Raw genomic sequence first — 22,383 nt, forward strand, 5'->3', positions numbered from 1 at the left:
GGGCCAACAAGACATGACACTTCCATCGCGTGAGAGACTGATGCAATAATCGATCAATTTCAAGCCCGTGCAATGCTTGATTGTTTGCACCCCTACGATGCATTAAAGCAATCAAGACAATAGAGTTATTGCCTGAGGCTAAGCACAGAATGTCGTGCGTGCTTGATCTGTGCATTGTGTACCCATGTGAGCATTGCAATCGAAACACCTTCGTTCTTATGGGGCGATCCATTCCGCCAAATGGGGATCGATCGCAGCATGTCCAGTCTCGACAGACGATAGCACGCCGAGAACACACCGGTAACGAGGTGCAAGCATTATCCAAGCAAGCCCATCCCCCACCTTGACTACATATCCTACTCTCTATCCTCGCCCAACGTAAGGGTGTGGTGTTTGGAACGTGGATCATAGCCACATATGGGTACTACCACACCTAACTTTTTATGTCCTTGTATTGTTATTACATATAAAAGAAAGAAAATGAAAAAGTTTGCACAATAGAGGAACCTCGAGGTGGTAGTTTCAAACTTCAAAATCATGAAAATTTGGTGAAAAACATTGTGTGACCCATTTGGGGGCCAAAACAGACGTTTTTTTTGGGATGAAGGGTCAGACAAGTTACATTGAATCAAAAACAATTTCTACAATACAGACAACTATGCTCAAAGTTATGGTCTTTTAAAGTTTTGACATAGTTTTTTGTAATTTTGAAGGGAATTCAATGTCAAGATATGTTAATAAAATGTTTTGATTATGATTATAGTTGTAAAGATAGTAAAAAATACATCGAATCAAGTGGTGACATGTGTAAAATGACTTAGTATTGATAGAGATATAAAGCTCAAAAGATAACGTTACGTTGTTGAACTTTGTGATGGAATTGAATTTGGGAATGACAATTAAACAAACTATTTCATTTATATAATTAAAAATAAATTTTCTAACTAAATACCTATTTTAGCCGTACTGGTATAATTCTGGTTTTTTTATCATTTAGGTTAACAGTTCGATCCTAAAATTTATTGGTTTTTTCCATTCCTTTATAATAACAGCCAATGACAAAATGCCATCTTGACGCCCTTTCACTTAGCGGCAAAACACCTTAGCAGCAAAACACTTCGCATAAAATTTCATATTCTCCCTGCCTTTTTCACTTTGCGGCAGAACACCTTAGCGGCAAAACACCATAGCTTTACTTTGTTGTCTTCTCCTTGAAGTCAATAAATTTATTACCCTGATTTTTCTCTTCTTATATGACTTTCAATGCCGGCTCGACCAAATCTTGGATGGCTCTGGTTCTTAAAAGTTTGAGTTCAATCGATTGGGTATGTCGTAGGGCTTGAAATTAGATGATAAGAACTAGACTTATTTACTTCGAAGGACTGCAAAAATAATCCATTTTCTCATAAGCTCGACTTTTATAAGGGTCCGGTTTGAGAGGGGCAAAGAACCCACGTAGAGGTTACAGAGCAAAGCGACTCTACAATCAGTCTATTATGCCTCTAAAACCTTTTAGGCACGACGCATTCCCTTTGGCTATATAATTGTGCGGTTTCTGGAAATTGCAAACCCTTAGCAGCCCTCTTGCTTCATAGGAATTGAACCACCCTGAATAAGCAAAGAGTTTGATGTTTATCTTCTAATGCTTAATAATATTTTGTTCTCCTATTAATGTTCTTAATTTGAAAGGTATAAAGTCTATATGTTAATGCCTTCTAATTTTGTTTTTCTCATAATAGGTTTCAAGACAGGAAATGAAGGAATGTATTATGGTATGAAAAATTACTTGGTTTTGAAGAATATAAGGTCGATCAAGGCCTCCTAGGAAGATCAAAATAATGCAATCCAAAGTAAGATAGTATTCTTATTCTTAATTATACTAGGGTTTTATCATAATTTGTGGGAATGATTCATCTTATATATATATATATTTTTCTTAATTAAATTGGAGACAATTATTTAGTGCATTGACAAATTTGAATTTTTGGTCTGTTCACAAGGAAGACAAGTACATATAAGATATTTTGCGACTATAATCGTGCAATTGAGTATTACTATCCTTAATTAATTACTGGTTTTTATCAGAATCAGAAATACATGAAAAAGAATTTAGTATTCTTATCTTACATTGATTTCTTGCTATACTATCTTTTTGTCTATCTGTACTTGAGTGCTACTCAAGTGGAGTAATATTTTTAGTATTCTGTTTTTGGAATTAGGTAGACTAATTTTGTCTAGGCTCATTACAACAAATATGATTTTCATCCATTTATAGCAAATATGGTTATCTCAATGGATTGGGCATGAAGAACTATATTGAATAATTTTGAGTTTGAAATTGTGATTTTCTTTCTCTATGTCGTTTGCGCTCCTGTTTCTGAATTTGGTCTATTCTAGGTTAACTTGGATTATATTTGTTCAAGTGATTGAAAACAATTGGGATCTTTACCTTCATCTTCTAGACGCAAACTATTCAGAAGGGTAATGAAGTAACACACTCAATTTTTTTCTTTTTTTTGTTATTATATATTTTGATATTAGAAGAAATAATAATTTTTTACGTAACTATGGGGATGCTAATGTTATTTTTTCGTTTTGTATTAGTGATGCATTTAATGCTTTTGGCGTGGCTTGCTTTTGCTCTTGAAAGATGATTATTACTTGTCTTGGCCTTATTTAGAAGCTTCTTAATTAAAACAATGAGGTTGATGTTCTTGTTGATTTGTTCACATTATATTACAAACCAGTTTGATCTCATATTTGTATTAATGGTTGAACCAGAACACAAATGAGGACCTAATTGACTATGTTATCGCATATCTTACTAGATTTCATATGAAAATCCTTTTTTCTAGGTGTTTGCTAGTTATTAAAGATATGCAAACAAGACTTTTATTACAATATAGCTTTTGGATTAATCCACGTTCCAAGATGATTCATTTTTTCATTTACTAAAAGAACAACATATAGAGACTTTGTAAAAGGAGAAAACCGAATCAAAGGTAAGAATTTAAGAAAATTTTCAAGATTCTATGGATTGCATAAGATCTCTAGAATCCTTTGATTAGTGGGATTAAAAATTCCTGACTGTTATGGTGTGTTTCATTGATAGTTTTCATAGTTTGTTGTAAAGCTAGAATTCTACTAGTTGTTGGTGTTTACCGAGCTGTGTTTCTTGCTGTTAGGGTGACTGTGTAGTGAATGCATTATGGAGTAAGTGCTGAGAGTTGTAGTGTCCTTTACTGTTATAATAGTTCATTGTCTTATTTTATATCCTTTTCTATTCAATTCCACAATTTCTCTTCAATGTCGAGACTTTTAACGGTTATGGTTGTTTATTGATGATGACAATGACTTTAAGTGAGACAACATTCTTTTTCGTTGATCAACAGACAATGAAGACACTTCTGTGATGACTTGGCTTAGGGTTCTTCAAAAAGCCAAGTTTAGGTAATCTCTACCTATGTACTCTTTTTTCTTTTTTCCAAAGTGTACTGTATTTGATCAATGTTTAGTTCATTTTCTACTACTTTTGAGCCTTCCTATTATAATATGGATGATTAAATAGTAGTTCTTTTTTTAATATTATCTCTTACATTTTTTTTTACCTTTAGATAACTAAGCAAAGCTCAATCTTGTTTCTTTCCATTATATAACTTAAAGTTGCATAAAAGAAAAAATGTATAAATTCTCATTATTGATTTCATGTTTAAAGTCGGCAATTCAATTGAGGTTTACTTCATGGTGGTGTTAGACTCTTGGGTATGGAGCTTGTATTGAGAGGTTTTTCGATTACTGAATTATGTAAAATCTGGTAAATCTCAATAGTTTTGGAGTTCTTTTTTTTTTTTATTTACTTTTTATTCTACGGGTAATTTGGTGTTTTATTTTGACCAAGTTATCTTCTGCTATTTACATTGAAACATTATGTAATGATAATAGTTATTTGTTTCATTATCATTTAAATGAGGATCTTTGCACCAACCAATTAAAAAGTTGTGTTAATTTGTTATTGTTGCTCATGTAGGTTGAACCATTTGATTATTTGAAAGTTGTTGCTTTGCCCGACTACGATAAAGACGATAGGAGTGTTGGACAGGTCCCACTACATCGTAGAGCTAGTAATTGTTAGTAGTACTGGGTGTGCCCTACACAATATAGATTTGTCATGTTAGTTAAAATTTTTAATATACTTGATGTGCCTTGCTAGATTTTAGTGACGTACTTGCTGAGCATTTGAGAAAACTGTTATTATTACACATTTATATTTAGCATTTGGTTAAACAAATTAATATGTTTAAGGTTTATCATGTGCTCTAATTTGAAGATTTACAGTTTAAAATTTAGTCATTCACTAGGCTTATAGCTTACCCTTTCAAAATGTTTTCCTACTTTCCAGGTAGAGATCGATCTTTCGATGCTTGATAGGTTGCCTTAATTTGCTGAAAGCTCCCAGATTGATTACTAGTATATGGGTGGAGTTGTAAATCTGAGTCTGGTTTGTTATGTTGTAAATGTCTTTTTAAGAATTAGATAATTTACACTTTGTGCCAGCTTAAGGAGTTGTGGTTGTTTAAACCCTAATTGGATATGTGTTTTTTGTTATGATGTCACTATCAGGATTTTTCCCAAAAGTGATTTATTTCAGGGCTGCACTTCATGTATGTCTATGGATTATCTAGGATCCTCTATGTTGTGTTCCATGTAAAGTATTTTGTATAGAAGAGTAGCATGTTTATCGGGTTCAAGGGTTTAGTAGAGTTGGTAGGTGTCGTTAGAGGAGGACGACATCAATCGACTTTGCACTATCTTTTTGACTAAGCTAGTAGGTAGTTCGAGTGGGAGTATGACAGTTACTATCAGTGGTTGAGTATGAGAGAAAGTATACTAAGCCCTACCAGTATGTTGATGTTATAATAGCATTTAAGAGTGACAGATGTAGAAGGTTTGAGAAGGGTTTCCAGGAGGAGATCCATAACCCAGTTATGACTATAGCAAAATGGACCAACTTCTCCCAGTTTGTAGAAACAACTTTGTGAGTAGAGTAGAGCATAGATGGACTAAGGCTAATGATGGAGCCTTGTAAAGGGGTTTCTACTGTGGCTCCAAGAGCTAAGATCAAAGGAGATACACACTTGGTGTATCAGGTAAGTGAGATTTGAATGGCCCTTCTCGTGGTTGGTTCTCTAGGTAGCACAGTTCAGGGAGTACCTTTTAGAGGCAGAGTCAAAGGACTCTTAGTCAGTCGGCTAGATCGACGACTTTTTCTAGAGCAAGGCAAGTGTCTCTAGTTGGTGCAGCATCAAAGTCATGTCTTGTTGGGGTGGATGTGTTCTACCACTACAAGTAGGTAGGTCACTGTAAGAGAGATTGCTCACAGTTGAGAGTAGAGATACAGAGCAACCAGAGGGTTGAGTCTTGGAGAATAGAGCAGCTGAAAACTTCAGAGGCTGGAGGAGAGAAGACTAATGGGTCGAAGCAGATGGAGTTGTGGGAAGGCCTTACCAACAGGGCAAGGTGTACGCCATGAGTGAACAGGAGGTAGATGACATGCTAGATGTCATTATTGGTAAAATTATCATTTGTAATTTTTCTATTTATGTGTTATTTAACTTAGGTGCTACGTATTCTTTCATGTCTAGCATGTTTATGAGTAAGTTGAGTAAGAAGTCGAAGCCCTTAGCTGAAGAGTTAGTCATTTATGACCCAGTGGGTAATGTAATGCTAGTCAGTGAAGCATTGCAAGGTTCTGAAATGCTAATGGAAAGTGTCAGCTTTTTAGGGGACCTTTCGCCGCTTGAGTTGCAAAAGCTAGATGTGATTCTTGGAATGGACTTCCTGTATGCACATTTTGCTTCTATGGATTTCCATAAGAAGGAGGTAGTTTTAAAGAAACCAAAATTTCTAGGGGTAGTGTTCTGAGGCCAAAGGAAAGTTGTTTCATACAGTTTAATTTTAGCTTTGAAAGCTGGGAAGTTGTTGAGGAAATTGTGCCCAACATTTCTTGCACATGTGTTAGTAGTGCAAGAAGAGAAGTTAAGTCCAGAGGTTGTTTTAGTAGCAAAAGACTACTTGGATGTGTTTCTAGAGGAATTATCAAGATTGCCACATGATAGAGAAATGGCGTTCCCCATTGAGTTATTGCCAAGAACAACACCCATCTCACAAGCACATTACAGGGTGGCTCTGAGGGAGCTAAGTGAATTAAAGAAACTACAAGGGTTGGTTGACAAGGGATACATTAGACCTAGTATATCACCTTGGAGAGCTCCAATTTTGTCTGTCAAGAAGAAAGATGACACTTTAAGGTTGTGGATAAACTACAAACAACTAAATAAGGTCACAATACGTAATAAGTACCTTTTACCACGTATTGATGATTTGTTTGATTAGTTGAGAGGTGTATCAGTGTTCTCCAAGATTGTCTTGAGGTCAGGTTATCACTAGTTAAAGGTTAAGGAATCAGAAATTCCGAAGGCAACCTTCAAAACAAGGTATGGGCATTATAAGTTCTTAATGATGTCATCCGGTTTAACGAATGCACTGGTAGTGTTCATGGATCTCATGAAGTAGATTTTCTACCTATACTTGCACCAGTTTGTGATAGTACCCTTAAACTGGCGCGTTCCTAAACACACACAATCTAGATCTTGAAGAAACATCTCTGGTCTTCGGTGAACCCAAAGGAACACCTATGACAAAACTGATCTTCGGTGAACTCGAAGGAACACCTAGGACAAAACTGGTCTTCAATGAACTCGAAAGAACACTTGGGACAAACTGATCTTCAGTGAACCCAAAGGAACACTTAAGACAATCAGGTTATAAGTGACTCTATCGGACCACTCATATACATAACATCTCATGGGTGGTGATCTCGAGGGACATCCATATGGGTAAAACCCTAACAGATAAAGTTAACAGAACACTCAATCCATAGCATCATCATAATATCATAAACATGACGTGAATATTAATCATAACGCTCTCAATCATGAGAATACTCACCGAAATAGATTAACAAGTTAACCTAACCTATAACTTCTAACTAAATCTTATCAAATTGTCACAAGTCAAAGATTCAATGTAAAGGAGAAGTTGTACATTTCTCATGCGTCTGAAGATATAAAAAAATATCGTTTAATACAGAATCTAAACCAAAAGTTAGAAGTTCAAGTTCTAATAAATTGAAAGGAACAAAAGGGAAATTTCTAAAAACCAAAGCTAGAATAAGTACCTTATTCTCTCATTCACATCTTGCATAGGCAATAAAGGTTTGAAGCGCCATGACGTCGCCTTGAGGTGCTCATGTGGATCTTTTCCTCAAGAACCACCAAATTGTCCAGCTATTTGGATCATTTGTAGCATCATCGACTTTATATCAAACTTGGCCCCTGTAATCCCCTGATAGGCTTGGTGATGTCATGAGCAATCAAAATAGGATGCTTAGGATCCCTACCATCTTAATTAGTACTTTGTGTAATTTCCCTTATGGGAACATTCTAATTCAAAGGTTGATCTCCCATTTGCTCGAATTGGTCTATTAATCATCTAATCCTTTATTCATGATTTCTGCAATTCTTTTGTCAAAAGATGCGTTTAATTTTCAGGTTGAATATGAGTTCTGGTATTAAGCCTTCACTTATATATTTCTTTTGAGAGTTTCTTTGACTGAGCTTTAATACTCCTTCAATTAAACCTACAAGAAAGTAATATAAACCTACTTAGTATTAAAAAAAATAAAAATATTTTTCCAGAAAGTAGCGCCACAAACTTGTTTTCTTATGTGTGTAAAGTTGCAAAGTTATGCGTTGCGTGAATATGATAATATGCATTGGCAATATGCGTCAATGGTGGTGATGCGAAACAATATTTCCTAATCCAATCCAAGTGTAAACTAGACAATGTTTTGGTGAGTCCAATGTCGAACACAGGAAAAAAATTTCTATTGAAGTTTGAATTAACCGTTACTCTCTTGCTAAGAACTTGGTGTTGAAAAATAATAATGATGTTGATGGATAATGGACCTATGCTATGCTGCCCAAAATGTAGTGCGATGGATGTGGTTTAGGTGACCTAGAACTTTATCTATCTGATTACAAGTATGCAGAAGGATGAGATCAAGACGTTTCTTCCATCCTATATAGTTCTAAAGGTGTCTTACGCATTCAAATACTAATTAAGACAAGCAGCCTTTCAGTGCCACATACTACAAATGCTCTATTTCTTGATGCAAATGATGTACAAAATGTGATAGGTTTATTTTTATTTCTAAGTTGATTCCTATTTTCGTTTGACTAGGCCTTTGTGTCACTTACTCTTTCAAGCAGTTAACTACCCGTACCTAACTTAATCTTTCAATGCATTAGGGATGGCTTCACAGTACGGGTCAAACAAAATAATTACGTTTTACTCAATTCTATAGCTTGAATCTACTTGTTTTTTCTTTAGAAAATTTAGCTACGCATGCAACTAAAAAAGATGAAAGACATAGATGGATAGAAGAATGGTTTGCTTGTATTAATGATGAGACTCATTACAATCTCCAATATCTAGTACAGACAGTATGAACAATGTGTGTAAATGTAAATAAAAACAGAGATGATGACTACAACTTCGAATTTATTGGTTTGCAAAAGCAATCTTGAATTAAAAAGTTCTCGACTTGGAGAATAAAGATAATTTGTGAGTCTGGAAGGATCTGGGCAGCGTGTTTTTTCTCCCTCTATTGTTCCTTTTGAAAGTATTTATAGGCTTTCGACACTCACCACCCATTACGCACGTTCTGTGTTTTTTGGCATCTACTTTTCTGCTGTGTTCTAGAAGTCATGCAACACCTCACGCTTCATAATTATGCAATCATCGGAAAGATGCGTTGTACGCTTTTTGGTTCCTTGCTATGTGTTGAACTTGTTCAACCTCTCTTCACTAAATTCCTTCAAAATATGCGTTGATGATACCTTACTTTGGCGTTGATTTGGATGTTCCTCATTTTAACAAAATCCTACAAAGGAGAATACCTTGAAGTTATAATATCTAAGAGTTAACGTATTGTAAATGTGTAAACACGTTGTAGCCAAATTACAAAATTTCTAAGCTATTTCGATGCATTTCCTAATCATTTTCCACTCTTATCTTAAATAAAGAAGTCTCTAACTTATATTTCTACAAGTTATCACTTGTGATTTGTGGTTGACAATAAAAAGCATTGTTCTATTGACCTTGAGAAAACATATTAAATTCTTATTAGGCTCTCTTTTTAATTACAAATTTATCCTAGCGCAATCTGTCCAACATAACATGGTTAAGTAAATTGATTAGGATGTTTTTCATCCAATTAAATTGGCTAATGTGATATTAAGGACTGTTGGTTAGCTTTTATAATCAATTAGGCTACACATGGGTAAGAAGTTAAAAATCATACCTTGATAATTCGATGATCAATATTATAATAAGAAATTCCATTCCCCCAGGCTAGAACGTTTCTTTTGATTGCACTTTTATCATTTACTTTCATGTGTTTACTTTCCACATTTGAATCTCAAACCACACCAAAGCCCATTGACTTTGAGAAACAAATTTTCGTGCTTTCTTGTGGATCGATTTGATCTTGCCACTTGTACTACTTAGTAATATAGGTAGCATTGGTCGGTGTAGTCTAAATTTCATTTGATTGGCCATTTACAACCAACAATAAAAGGCTACATCAAATTGGTGTCGTTGAAGGGATTAGAGCCACGATGCAATAGAAGAATATACAAAGACAAAATCTCAATTTTATTTAGGATTTGGAAATACTCATACATTGGAAAAAAAAATACATAATTTATTTAAAAATTGTAGGATAAGCATGCTTTTAGAAATTAAATTACAAACTTAGAAATTAAATTGCAATGCCTTATTAAGAGTAATGAATTGTGTTCTTCAAAATTATAAAACACCACAAAAATGGAAACCTCCCCGTATCTCTGAGCAATCTTGAGATTTGGTTTGTGAGAACCCCAATCTTGAATTGGAAAAGTTAGAATTTTTAGATATAAAAAAATGTAAAACTCTTTCTGGATTTTTTTCGTTTTTAGGTTACGTATCACATTCCTGTGTCTTCGATAGGTTAAAAGGTAGGTTAAAAGAGGAAGAAGACGATGAAAGGTTGAGATGGCAAGGGAAAATGACATTATGTAGGATTTAACCCATGTTCTCCAAATAACTACCCTGTAAGGGAGGTATTTTTAATTTAATATTAGGTTTCTATTTAATAACTCCTACGTTCTCCATTGACTAGTTAGTTTTCTAATTCAATATTTTGCTATTGTTTAAAATGTCCCTTAAATTAATTAAACAATTAAATAATTAGCAATTAACTAAATTAATAATTAATTAAAGGTTAATTTACATATATTAAACAAAACCCCAAAATATTTACGGTCCATATACAAAAAATAAAAGTCCATGAAATCATCATTGTATTTTCATAAATTCCAAATTTGCCCTTGATAGTTTTGAATTTCGCGTTGAATGCCTACGCGTCTTCTTCATAATATTACTTATCCTTCTTTATATTCTCACTTCTTGTTCGCGATTTTTTTGTCTCCTCTTCCTGAATTTCTTCCTTTTTCGTCATCTCTCATTTTCGCCACCATCTTCTTATTCTTTTTTCATTATTATGCGTAGTGTCCTTCTTTCTTTCTTCTTTTTTTTACTACATAATCGTATACCAAGATCTAAACAATCAGTCAACTATTCCAGATAGATAGAAATAGACCACTATCACTATCTATCCCAAATAGATAAGTGATAGATTCAAACGATCATGTAATTATATTCATGTTTTGTTCTATTTTTTAAAAAAATCTAAATATTCTTTAATTGACAATTATAGATATAAGAGGCTTGTTGATTTTGATGTATCTATTACTGTCCATCCGAGATAGACAATGATAGTGCTATATCTTTGTCTATCTCAAATAGAGACTAATATATGACTATTACTATTTATCTCAGATAGACATTAATAGAGAACTATCACTATTTATCCAAGAGAGATAATGATAGAGTACTATCACTCTCTATCTTTGTCTATCTGAGCATAATTCAACAAAAACAACAAACAAAACCATTAAAACTAACCAACAATCATTAATATCAAATTAGCCAAGAAGCATGGGAGCAAATAAACTTTAGGAAGTTAACTTTGATACCACTCAAAGAAACTTTAGGAAGTATTAACTTCCTACTCAGCACATCTGTTGCAATATTATCTTTTCCTATATTATATTCAATAAAGCAGTCACAGCCTTTAATCAACTCGACCCATATTCTTTGTCTTAGATTCAATTCTTTCTGATCAAATATATACTTTAGGTTCTTATGGTCTATAAAGATATGAAATTTCTCTCCAAACAAGTAATGTCTTCAAATCTTCAATGCTAACATTATTGTTGCTGGTTCTAGATCATGAGTAGGATAGTTACACTTATGCTTCTTTAACTGCCTCGAAGCATATGAAACCACTTTACTTTCTTGCATAAATCTCAAACTCTTTCCTTGAAACTAGAAGCGTTAAAATAGGGTTGTTACTAACTTGTTCTTCAACTTTTGGAAACTCTGCTTGCACTTATGTTTCCATTCAAACTTAACATTCTTCCTCATAAATATTGTCAAAGGTAGTGTTATCTTGGAAAAATCATCTACAAACCTTTCTTCGCAATAGAAAGTCGCTCTCGTTTAACAACTACTTCCGTCTTATGAGGATCTACACTAACTCTCTTAGCTGACACTACACGACTCAAGAATACTACTCAATCAAGTCAAAATTCACACTTACTGAACTTAGCATACAACTCTTATTTCATAATGAAGGCGGGCAGTTGCAAGGCGTCAAAATTTAGGAGTTTAGTTTTAGTTTCTATTTAAATATTGTCTTGTATTTGTATCAAGTTTGCTTAAGAGAAATAAAGTTGTTAAGTTTTTTTAAGCTTTCAGGTGTTGCACTTTTATATCACAGAGCATTTTCTAATAAAGTAAAGTTTAAGTCTAAAAAGTGGGTGTTCTAGCACTTCACTTAGAAGTGTTGGAGCTGTCGAAGTCGTGTTCACACTTGGAACACCAGGGACGCCTTCTGGGTGGGGTTGTAACAAGTAGGTATCATAGCATATCTAAAAAGTCTTGGAAAGTCGAGATGGTTTAAGAAAAGTCAGAGGAGTTGAGTAAGTTCATTAATAGTTGGGCTAATTTCAAAGTTGTCCATCGTTTGTAGGAAAAGTTGAAAAGAGCCATGCCACAAAGACGAGGATGTGGATGACCAGAAAATAACTCACACACAACAACTGAGCCTACTATGGACTCAGAGGCTGAAGAGATGGAATTAGAATTGGGACTTAGGTTTGGTTATATGCACAATTAATTCTATGCAATAAGTCATTGGTCATGATCATGCTATGCAAATTACTCACTATGTATCTCTATATTGCATGAAAGGTAAGTCCTCGTTGATTTCAAGCTTTCATATTGTTTGCCCAAGTATAAGCTAAACAATAGGTTTATCTGGATGATCTAGAGTCAAACACAGAGAATTGATATGTAAAGTTAGTTCTGAGGTTTACTCATCATTTAGGCCGTATAAAAGAATTGTCTATAAGAGGATCTGTAAAACGTGAATTAGATGAGTGCAAAAGGGAAATGCGAACTAACTTGTATTACGAATGGGTTAAGAAATGTCTATGTACAATTAAGCGATTAAGCCATGAAGGTCTTGATGCAATATAGCTTACATAACTAGTCTTTGATTAAGGTGAGCTCCTCTCGGAGTCTTTAAATGTCACACTTGTCTTCCTGTCAGGGTACAAATGACACAACCTATTTAGGCAAGATATATCTAGAAGAATTCACTTATAAAACATATAGAGCTTCACGTTTAAGGACAGCAACGTCTCGGCACCTATTGCCCACACTTGTCCTCCTGTCAGGGTACGAATGATGGAAGTTATCTTGCCAAGGTGGAGTTTGTTTCCAAACTCCTTCTTGCCCACGTTAGCCATATCCTTGCTACTTGCCCTCTCGGGTAGTTGGCGATATACACTGGCCAAGTGATGAAAATAGCTCAACTAACACGTTAAGAATTATAAGCAAAACAACTTATCAATAATTTCCCATGAGTCCTAAACTACAAATAACACATTGACAGATGAAAAGTAAAGAGATGAATGGATTAAAGAGATATATACATGTAATATATATTTATAGGAATATAGGCCTTCAACCATTGTACAATATGAACAACTTAATTACAAAGAACACAAAAATGGAAAGAAAAGAAAAAGGAAAGAGGAAATTAGCTTCCCTCCATTCAAGCTCCAAGCCCTCACTCGCAGGTTGACCGAAGAAGAAGAAGATTACTTTTACAAACGGTGGAAAGGCTACTCTTTTCCACCACTCTCTAGGATTTGGTCAAACATAAGCATATGACTTTTCACAGAGCCGGCCACCTTTTGGGTCCATTCAGACCTCCTCTGTTGAGGTAGAAGGAGACTTTATATAACCAACTTTCAACGGAAAACTTCTATTCTTCTAATCATGTCAGCGTTGAAAGCTGCCATTTTCAAGTCACATCATCCCCAACTACCATTCTTGTCTTCTAGTGAACCATACTCGTATAGTGATGAAGGTCCTCTCCTAATATTTGTTATTGCCAAATAGGCTCTTCTCGCATAGCTCTTGCACGATATTCTCCGTGATTCAATAATCTCTTCTTTTGCTTTTATTCCTATGTTAGGACACTGAAAAGCGGTAAAATAAGCATAGGTGCTTATGTAAAGTGTATTTCTAAATACTTATGCTTTTTCAACATAGTTATAGCGCTTTGTTACACTTCTTCAACATTTTAGTCTCGTTATTATATAAAAGAGGCTACAATAACTTGTATTTCTATAAGTTATCAGAGGATCAATCAGTAAATCCAAATGCTAGGAGAGTAGTGGAAGATGAATTATATGATCGAGTAGTGCAGAGATTAATAGTTGGGTTGTCAAGAGAGCCAGAAAATAAGTATGGAACAGAACAACTCAAGGCGTTAAAAGCCAAAGAATTTTTAGAGATAGTAGAACCTGAGCATGTGGAGATGTGGATAAGAAAGCTAGATAAGTGTTTTAGATTAATGCAATGCCCCGAGGAGAGGAAGGTTGACTTAGCAATTTTCTTACTCCAAGAGGGAGTAGAAGACTGGTGAGTGTTACAAGAAAGTAGACAAAGCGAGGTGAATTAGGAAGAGTTTAAGGAAGCATTCAATGAAAAGTATTTCTTAAAAACTTATTAAAGATGAGTGGTGAGATGAATTTTGCACCTAAAGCAGGTTCCAGAGTATGAAATGAGTTGACGGAGTTAACCAAGTGCACATTGGTGATGGTGGCTATGGAGAGAGACAGTTCTAGCATTTTGAGTATGGTTTAAGGGACGAGATACAGACACTAGTCAAAGCTTTTGTCACACGGTGTAGTTACGCTGATTTAGTTGAGGCGACATTGTGCGTTGAAAAGAGTTTGACAAGAAAGAAGAAGGCAATGATATCTATACTTAGTGGAGAAGAGGAAAGGAAGAGTATGGATAGAAAGAGGACTCTAGAGGACCATAAGAGAGTTAAGGAAAGTTTTAGCCAAGGATCGCATTAGAATAGTAATCAGGAATAGAAACAACAATACGTGGAATGCGATCGGAGGCATACGAGATTAAGTTGAAGAGGCACATTAATCTATTTTAATTGTCGTATGATGGGACAGCTACCAAAGAAAATGCAAAGAGAAGTCTAAGTTGGGTGAAGAGCCGCAAAAAACAGTAATTGTGTCTCACTCAGTTCAGCAACCAACATAAGGTGGACTGGTTGTCACACCCCTACCTAGAACGCATCCGTCACATTCCAAGTGTGGATGCGACTTGAGCAATCTGAGCATTTCTAAGTGAAATACCAAAATGTCCACACTTAAACTTTTACTTAAAACATGTTTTACGATATGAAAGTGCAACACCTTTAAGCTTGAAAGAACTTAACAACTTTATTTTCTCTTACATACATGATACAAATACAAGCAATACTCTAATAGAAACTAAAACTAAATCTCCAAAATTCCAATGCCTTGCAACGACTATTATTGAGCAGTAGCTCGCCCTCTCTCAATGGCCTCCTCACTTTGCTTTGCTAGGGAAGAAAAACTTAAAACATAAGCATAATGCTTAGTGAGTGAAAATTTAAGAAAACCTTTTGGGGAACATAAATACATGCATAAAATCATTTTACAAGATCAACCTCTCAATGCCTTAACGGGCGCTGAGAATAAGAAACAGCTTATTAGCCTCTACTTATTCCTCTCGCCTTGACATTGAACCTTCTTAACGTATAGACTACTATGATGATTCTCATTTCACCACTGGTATTTTTATGAAACCTCGTTCAATTCCAGTTGCTCATGCGATCAACTCGAATGCGAACCACTCAATGCATCTGCCACCTTCTCACTATGCGGACCACTCAACATATAGTTTCCATTATTCTTATGTGCACATAAGAACTAGCTCATGATAGAAATAAAACCAATGGTTTACTTGCATACAAGCATCACAAGAACACTTACTCTAACTCATAAATATACTTTCAAACAACCTTGCTTTTCATATAAATCATAAACAAGATTATAACATGCGTTACACTTTACATAGCATAACAAAAATTTGAAAGAAAAGCTTTAGAAAACTTTGCTTATTTTTTTTAAAGGGTCGGCCACAATCCTAAAACATTTCCTCCAAACCCCCTTCTTAATACCTAACTTAACTTAAGCTCTCACTTCTACCCAAACTCTCTTGGAAAAACTTAGTACTTTTTAGAACTTCTTTGAATCTTTCCTTTGAATCCTCAAGGACTACTTATACTAATCTTAAACTGGATTAGTCATCCTTAAAATCATCTTAACTCATCAGCTCCTAACTTAGTGTCTTACTCGTGTATGTTTAATATTAATCATGCTTAACTTTAACCCAATAAGTATCTTGTTGACTAATTCGGATTAATGAGTCATCACAGCTTCTTAACTATCTTTCCTCGTCTATGTTACACTCTGCCCCGCACACGCCCTTGCTTGCCATGCGAGACACTTAGTCTTGAGTTGCTTAAGTTTTGTTTAATCGCCACACTATCTTTTCTTTGACAAAAAATCACTTGACGAATTTTTTTAGGCAACAACACACGACACAAAGAAGATAAATCAAACTAAACTTTATTAAACTTTGTCCAAGTAGTTCCAATAGCTTTACAGTTTCACCCTTCCTCACCTGGCTCAAAATGCAAGACTACCCTTCCTTGTGTCGCCTAGCCAAAATGCATACTTTTCCTCAAAATATGTCACACTTATACTTATAACTTTTATAACTCCCTTCTTTACAACCTCTTTACTCTAAAACATGGGTTTCACATGCACATTCCACTGAAGACTCACAACTGAACTCTTCCCATTGTAGATATATTTATGTGTTCATGGATATAGACCAATGAAAACAAATTAGTCCTTCATGAATGTTTGTAACACTAGTTGAGTCAAATTTTCGTTTTACCCCTAGTGACGTTTTAGTCTTTAAATATCAATGCTCCTCTAGTGAACAACCTATTTAAGAAACACTCATTTTATGTGATTATGAACCTCCTCTCATGCAATAAAGAGGGTAACGCTATAGATACAACCTATTCAGTGATCCAACAAACAAGTAGAAACTCCTCTCGCATAATAGAGAAGGTAGGACCCTTTGTTCAAGTCTTGAAAGCACCCATATAAGGAAAACTCATTTACTTACTCTAAAGTTGAATGAGTGAAATCTATCTTATTGATTATGTTTCTAGCTTTTCACTCTATTTTGTCCCCATATTGGTAACCTTATTGAGTTGGTAATTTGGTCACTCTCATCTGTACAAATCAATGGACAATTTCTCGTGAACAGGAGTTCATAATACACTCAGGATTATGACTAGACTACGTTGCCTAAGTCATCCTATTGAAATAGAAATCTAACTAGTCAACGGAGTTACATCTAATGGTTACTAGTTTGTCGTTCAATATGAATGCTTGTGTGTCACCTGTATGAATGCTTTGGATCATTGTGTTTGTATCAAATATAAAGTGGGTTGTATCTATGGTGTTACCAAGATAAGGTACCCAACCTTATTCTTATACTATAGAGTTTTTAAGTTGTATCTTGAACATTGATTCATGTATATCTCCACATACAGTTTAAGATTAAAAAGGAAACTTAGGATGTTAGTTTATTGTATTTAGGTTATTAAGACAAAACTAATAAAACAATGAATAACACTTATTGAAAGTAATAATAACATCTTATTAATAACATTCAATGAATTATATTTATTATCTACGAGTTTTAGACTATAAAACCTAATGAGTGTGGTATGAACTCATGCAAGACGATTGTGAAAACTAACCCTTTGTTCCTTTGTATTCAATAAATAAATAATAAAAAGAGAAAGAAAATTGACAAGAAAGGAATGAAGCTTGTTTGTTCAATTTCATGTTATTGCCACTTTGTGTTAAAGAAGTTGCATTTCTATCTTTCTATTACCAAAGTAGAGAGAGTAAATTCAAGGTCCTTTAAATTTATTTGCTGAGTTTGTTTAGGCTAAAGTAGAAGGGACTCATTTTTTGCATGAAAATATATGAAGAAAGAATTTTAAATGTGTTTATCGATTGATTTCTTGTTTTTGGATTGTATTGAGGATCACGTCTTTGATTCTTGTTGACTCTTCAGGCATGAGAAAGTAATTTGGCAACTTAGCAAGCTATTTGTTTGTGGCTACGTGGTTTTATTCTACCTTGTTTGAGACTAAGTTTGGGGGTGTTTGATAAGATCGAGATTGTTCTAAAATTTTGCATTTCAATTTGATTATTCTATAGACTTTGAGAGTTAAATAGGTAGAATTGAGCATTAGGGAGAGAATGGAGCTAAAACGGACTAATTTAGAGTCCTAACGAACAAATTAGGCCAAAAGGCTCAAAAATTACAATACTAACACTAAAGAATAGAGATGTCCATTTATCTGTGGGGCTGAGGAATCTCCCATTGAACGGGAAATGAAGGAGGGAGCAGGGAGTTTTTTCTCCATGTTCACTAAATGGGAATAGGGACGGGTATTGTGTTGCATTGACGCCGAACTTATAGTTTACATGAATAGATAAACAAGTGCTAATCACTTGAACTTAATTATTTCATTAAGTTTTTAGAGAATACACTTGGATAAATGTCTAACTGTTAATACCTAATTAGAAATCCAATGTGACTTTCCTTTAGGTTGATTAAAAAATGCTCATTGGTGGTCTGATCACAATCCACAAGTTTATCTAATTAACTTTTGTTTATTTAGTTATTTAGAGATCATTTAAATGAAGTTCAAATCAAGAGCAACAAATCATACAATCTAGCAAATAGTTTGTCAAAACAATCCGAAAATAATACTTAATCAATTCAATTAAGATGATAATTCAAAAGCAAGAGTATAAATCAATTTTGATGAAGAACAAATCTCACAAGTTAAACTAATTAAGAAGAGGAAAACTCCTAAATTCAAGCTAGAATTACTTAACATAGCCAAGAATTCATCCTCCAAATCAAGTAATAACATACCTGCAAATACATTTAATTAACCTCATTATTATATTTGCAAAATCCAAATGATAAAGTGGGAATGAATCTTTTAAATAGTTTCACATCTACTCTTTAGTTTTAAAAAGTATTGTAAATTGAGTAGTTAATTTGATGAGATAGTATAAAGGTATGTGCCAACTTTTGGGTATAATATTTTTTTTAAAGAATATTGCATCAAATCTAAAGTAAAGATTCAAATCTATAATACATCTTTTAAAAAATCATTCGAAAAATGGGAGAAAAAAAATTCTTACTCGTACGTATAATTATGATGAAGTAGAACGGAAAAACAGAGTAGACTAAGAGCATGGGTTGTTCCATCTTCCATGGAGATCAGATGGATTTGGGGAGATTTAATTTGCCATAAAATTAGCTGGTCAAAACCTGCTACGTAGTCTACACTCCATATACTTTATTTTTTTACAATAAAATTATTTAAAAAACACAAAAAGCAAAAAAAAAAATGATAAAAAGGAAAAAGAAAAAAAGAAAAAAGAAAAAAGAAAAAAGAAAAAAGAAAAAGGAAAGAAAGAAGAAAGATGTGTACAGTTTAAGAAGGTAGAGGAGAAAGGGAGAACAGTGGGTATCATAGTTACTTGGAAAAATAAAACATCACTGTTGGAGAGCTCTCTTCTTAGTGGGCCATTAACGTTATTGCTCAGGACCCCACACACACAATACATCCATTACTCTCCCCTTTTTTTTTCTCACTTCCTGGGATGTTATAATATTAAATTCACTTCAGGGGAACGTTTGCCACAACGAATTAGATTATTATAGTATTCGGTTATAATAAAATGGTTATGATAGTTTGTCTTTATGATATAAATTATTTTAATTTGATTTATACTAGCCGGTATGTGTTTAAAATGTAAACTATTTTAGTTTGGTAGAGAAATGAAAAACATTATATCGAAAAATCGAAAAATTATGAATGTAAAATAGTAAAAATTGTACCAAATAGTAAATATATAAAAAATGGTCAAGTGTTTTGAAATAATATTAACTGTAACTGAAGATAACTTTTTTTTCCTCTTAAAATTAGATTATTTTTTTTACAAAAATTATTATGGAATTGAAACTATTTAAGAAATATAGCAATGTAAGTATAAAAGTTGAATTCATGGTCAAATTTAAATAACATAACAGTTTTCAAAACTTGAGTTGATTTTTTAAAATATATATGAAAATTACATTGAATGATTCTTAATATATAGGGTTAATTTTCAAAAACTAAAAACAAAATAAAGAAAAATACCAAATAGTAAACTGAAGTTTTTTTGTATCGATGATTCAAGATGGTATTTAGCCTATGAAGTTTAAATGGCTAGTGTCTAATGGAACAAATAAAAAAAATTGATAAAAAATAATACTAAATTCAAAGAAGCATCATCATAAGAACTTGTGGAGAGAAATGTAGGGAGAAATCGTAGGGTGTGTTTGGGGGAGGAAAAGAGTATTGGGGGAAAATGATTATGGTAATCCTAATGTTATAATAATATGTATTGGAAGAAAGAAATATGAAAGGTAGTATTATGATAGTATGTGTTTGGGGGAAGGATTATTATAGTAGTATTATAATATCATATATTTGGGGGAAGGATTATTATTGTAGTATTATTATGATATGTATTTGGAGGAAGGATTATTATTGTAGTTATTGTAAATATAATGATATATTATAAATATAGATATCCATAACTTACATAAGTTACAATTTTCATATAACTCTTATTCAATTTCATATTGTAACATTCATCCCACTGAACTCCATAATGTAACTTATACCATGATATTTCCTATAAATAGATGAGTGTGGTGCCTTTGTAAGACATACCACAATTGAGTTCAATTGTCTTCTCTTCTCCATCTCTTTTTTATTGATCTTCTTTTATGTTCTTGCATTGTTCTTATTTAGTTTTTGGTTCTTTATTTTATAATACGTTATCAACACGACACTCTACAATTTTATCATTTGCAAAAAGGTAGGTTATAATATTAGTTTTTTTTTTTTTTGGTATTTGTTAATATTGCATGAAACAATCCATGTATACATCATGCATAGTTTAAATGTTTGAAAATGTAATACTTATACCTATTGCATGTTGTAATTTTACATATTATGTTTACATGGTTATTGTTTGTTAAAAAATATTTTTAGTTCATAATAAGATTATGGTTTAGTTCATCTTAATTTCTTTATGATTTATGTGATTGTTTATGTTTGGTTATTATTTCAATTATTTTAATATCTATGTATAGTTTATAGGTTCTTTATGATTTGTGTTTATAATTTAGTTGTTTACTTTCTATTAGTATAAGTTTGTAATTATTTGTATGATCTAAATGCTTTTATCAATTTACTTAAGTATGTTGTTTTAACATATTATGTTTAAGTATGTTGTAAAATTAACATTTTTGGTGTGTATTGTTGTTAATTTTCCATAATATGTATATGTCATTTTTATTTGTAATTTTAATTATTGTACATTAACATACATGTTTTGAATTATTATATATGGGTTCCATTGATTTTTATATCATGTGTATAGTATGATATTTATCTAAGTTGTCTTAGAATGCATGTTTGACATGTTTATTAAATTTCTAATATACGTTAGTTTCTTTGTCATTTGTTATAGTTTTATCATGTCAAGTCTTACCAAATTAGAATTTCTAGCTCTTGATATCAATGGTGATAATTACTTATCATGGGTGTTTGATGCTGAAATTCATTTGGATGTCATGAATCTTGGAGAAATGATTAAAAAAGAAAAAACGACTTCAAGTCAAGAAAATGCGAAAGCCATGATTTTCCTTCGACATCATCTTCATGAGGAACTAAAGATTGAATATCTTACAATAAAAGATCTCTATGAACTATGGCAAAGTTTAAAAGAAAGTTATGATCATAAAAAAAATTTGTGATTCTTTCTAAAGCTCGATATGATTGGATACACTTAAGGTTGCAAGATTTAAATCAGTAAGTGATTATAATTCTCCATTATTTAAAATTTGTTCAAAATGATTGTTATGCGGAGAAAAAGCTACTGATGAAGATATGTTAGAGAAAATTTTTTCAACATTTCATATCTCGATTATGCTCCTACAGCAGCAATATCGAGAAAGATGATTTTAAAAAGTATTCTAAACTCATATCATGTCTTCTTATGGTTGAACAAAATAATGAGTTATTAATGAAAAACCATGAATCTCCACCAACTGGAGCAACACCATTTCCTGAAGCGAATGTTGTATTTTTAAATAGTATTAATGGTCGAGGTCGTGGTCGTAGTCGTGGCTGAGGTCGTGAACGTGGTCGAAGAAGAAGTAATTATACTTTACGTGGTAATAATCATTTAGATTTCAAAAAAACCACAAATGATGATCATAGAAGGAAGACTCCACAAAATAAGAAAATTAAAAATGGTGAAACTCAATGCTTCCTTTTTGGTATGAATGGTCATTGGACTCGTACTTGTCGTATATCCAAGCACTTAGTCGACCTCTATCAAGCTGAAAGAAAAAGGGAAAAATGTGGAAGTAAACTTTGCCCAAGATGATATATTTGACCTTCCAACATGACTCATTTGGATGCGGCGGACTTTTTTAAGTCTCCTGAAGAGAAATATGATGTTAATGAAGGAGTAGCAAATACTTCCTTTAATTATGATAATGTCTAAAACTAATATT

General features: G+C 33.2%; 1 long non-coding RNA gene across 3 annotated transcripts; it reads left to right on the top strand.

Annotated features, from left to right (window-relative positions):
* The first annotated feature begins 1,096 nt into the window (after positions 1–1,096).
* Positions 1,097–4,664, top strand: LOC103500423 (uncharacterized). 3 transcript variants are annotated; one of them, XR_540064.3, is made up of 6 exons: positions 1,097–1,325; positions 1,740–1,850; positions 2,398–2,481; positions 3,393–3,450; positions 4,028–4,127; positions 4,400–4,664. It is a non-coding gene; the product is annotated as an uncharacterized LOC103500423 (long non-coding RNA). The 3 variants fall into 3 exon arrangements; XR_007818878.1 differs by lacking the exon at positions 4,400–4,664 and having other exon boundaries at positions 1,097–1,623; positions 4,028–4,307; XR_540065.3 differs by lacking the exons at positions 2,398–2,481; positions 4,400–4,664 and having other exon boundaries at positions 4,028–4,307.
* Positions 4,665–22,383: the final 17,719 nt, after the last annotated feature.

The sequence above is a fragment of the Cucumis melo genome, chromosome 1 (assembly GCF_025177605.1).
Source record: "Cucumis melo cultivar AY chromosome 1, USDA_Cmelo_AY_1.0, whole genome shotgun sequence".
Taxonomy (NCBI): Eukaryota; Viridiplantae; Streptophyta; class Magnoliopsida; order Cucurbitales; family Cucurbitaceae; genus Cucumis; species Cucumis melo.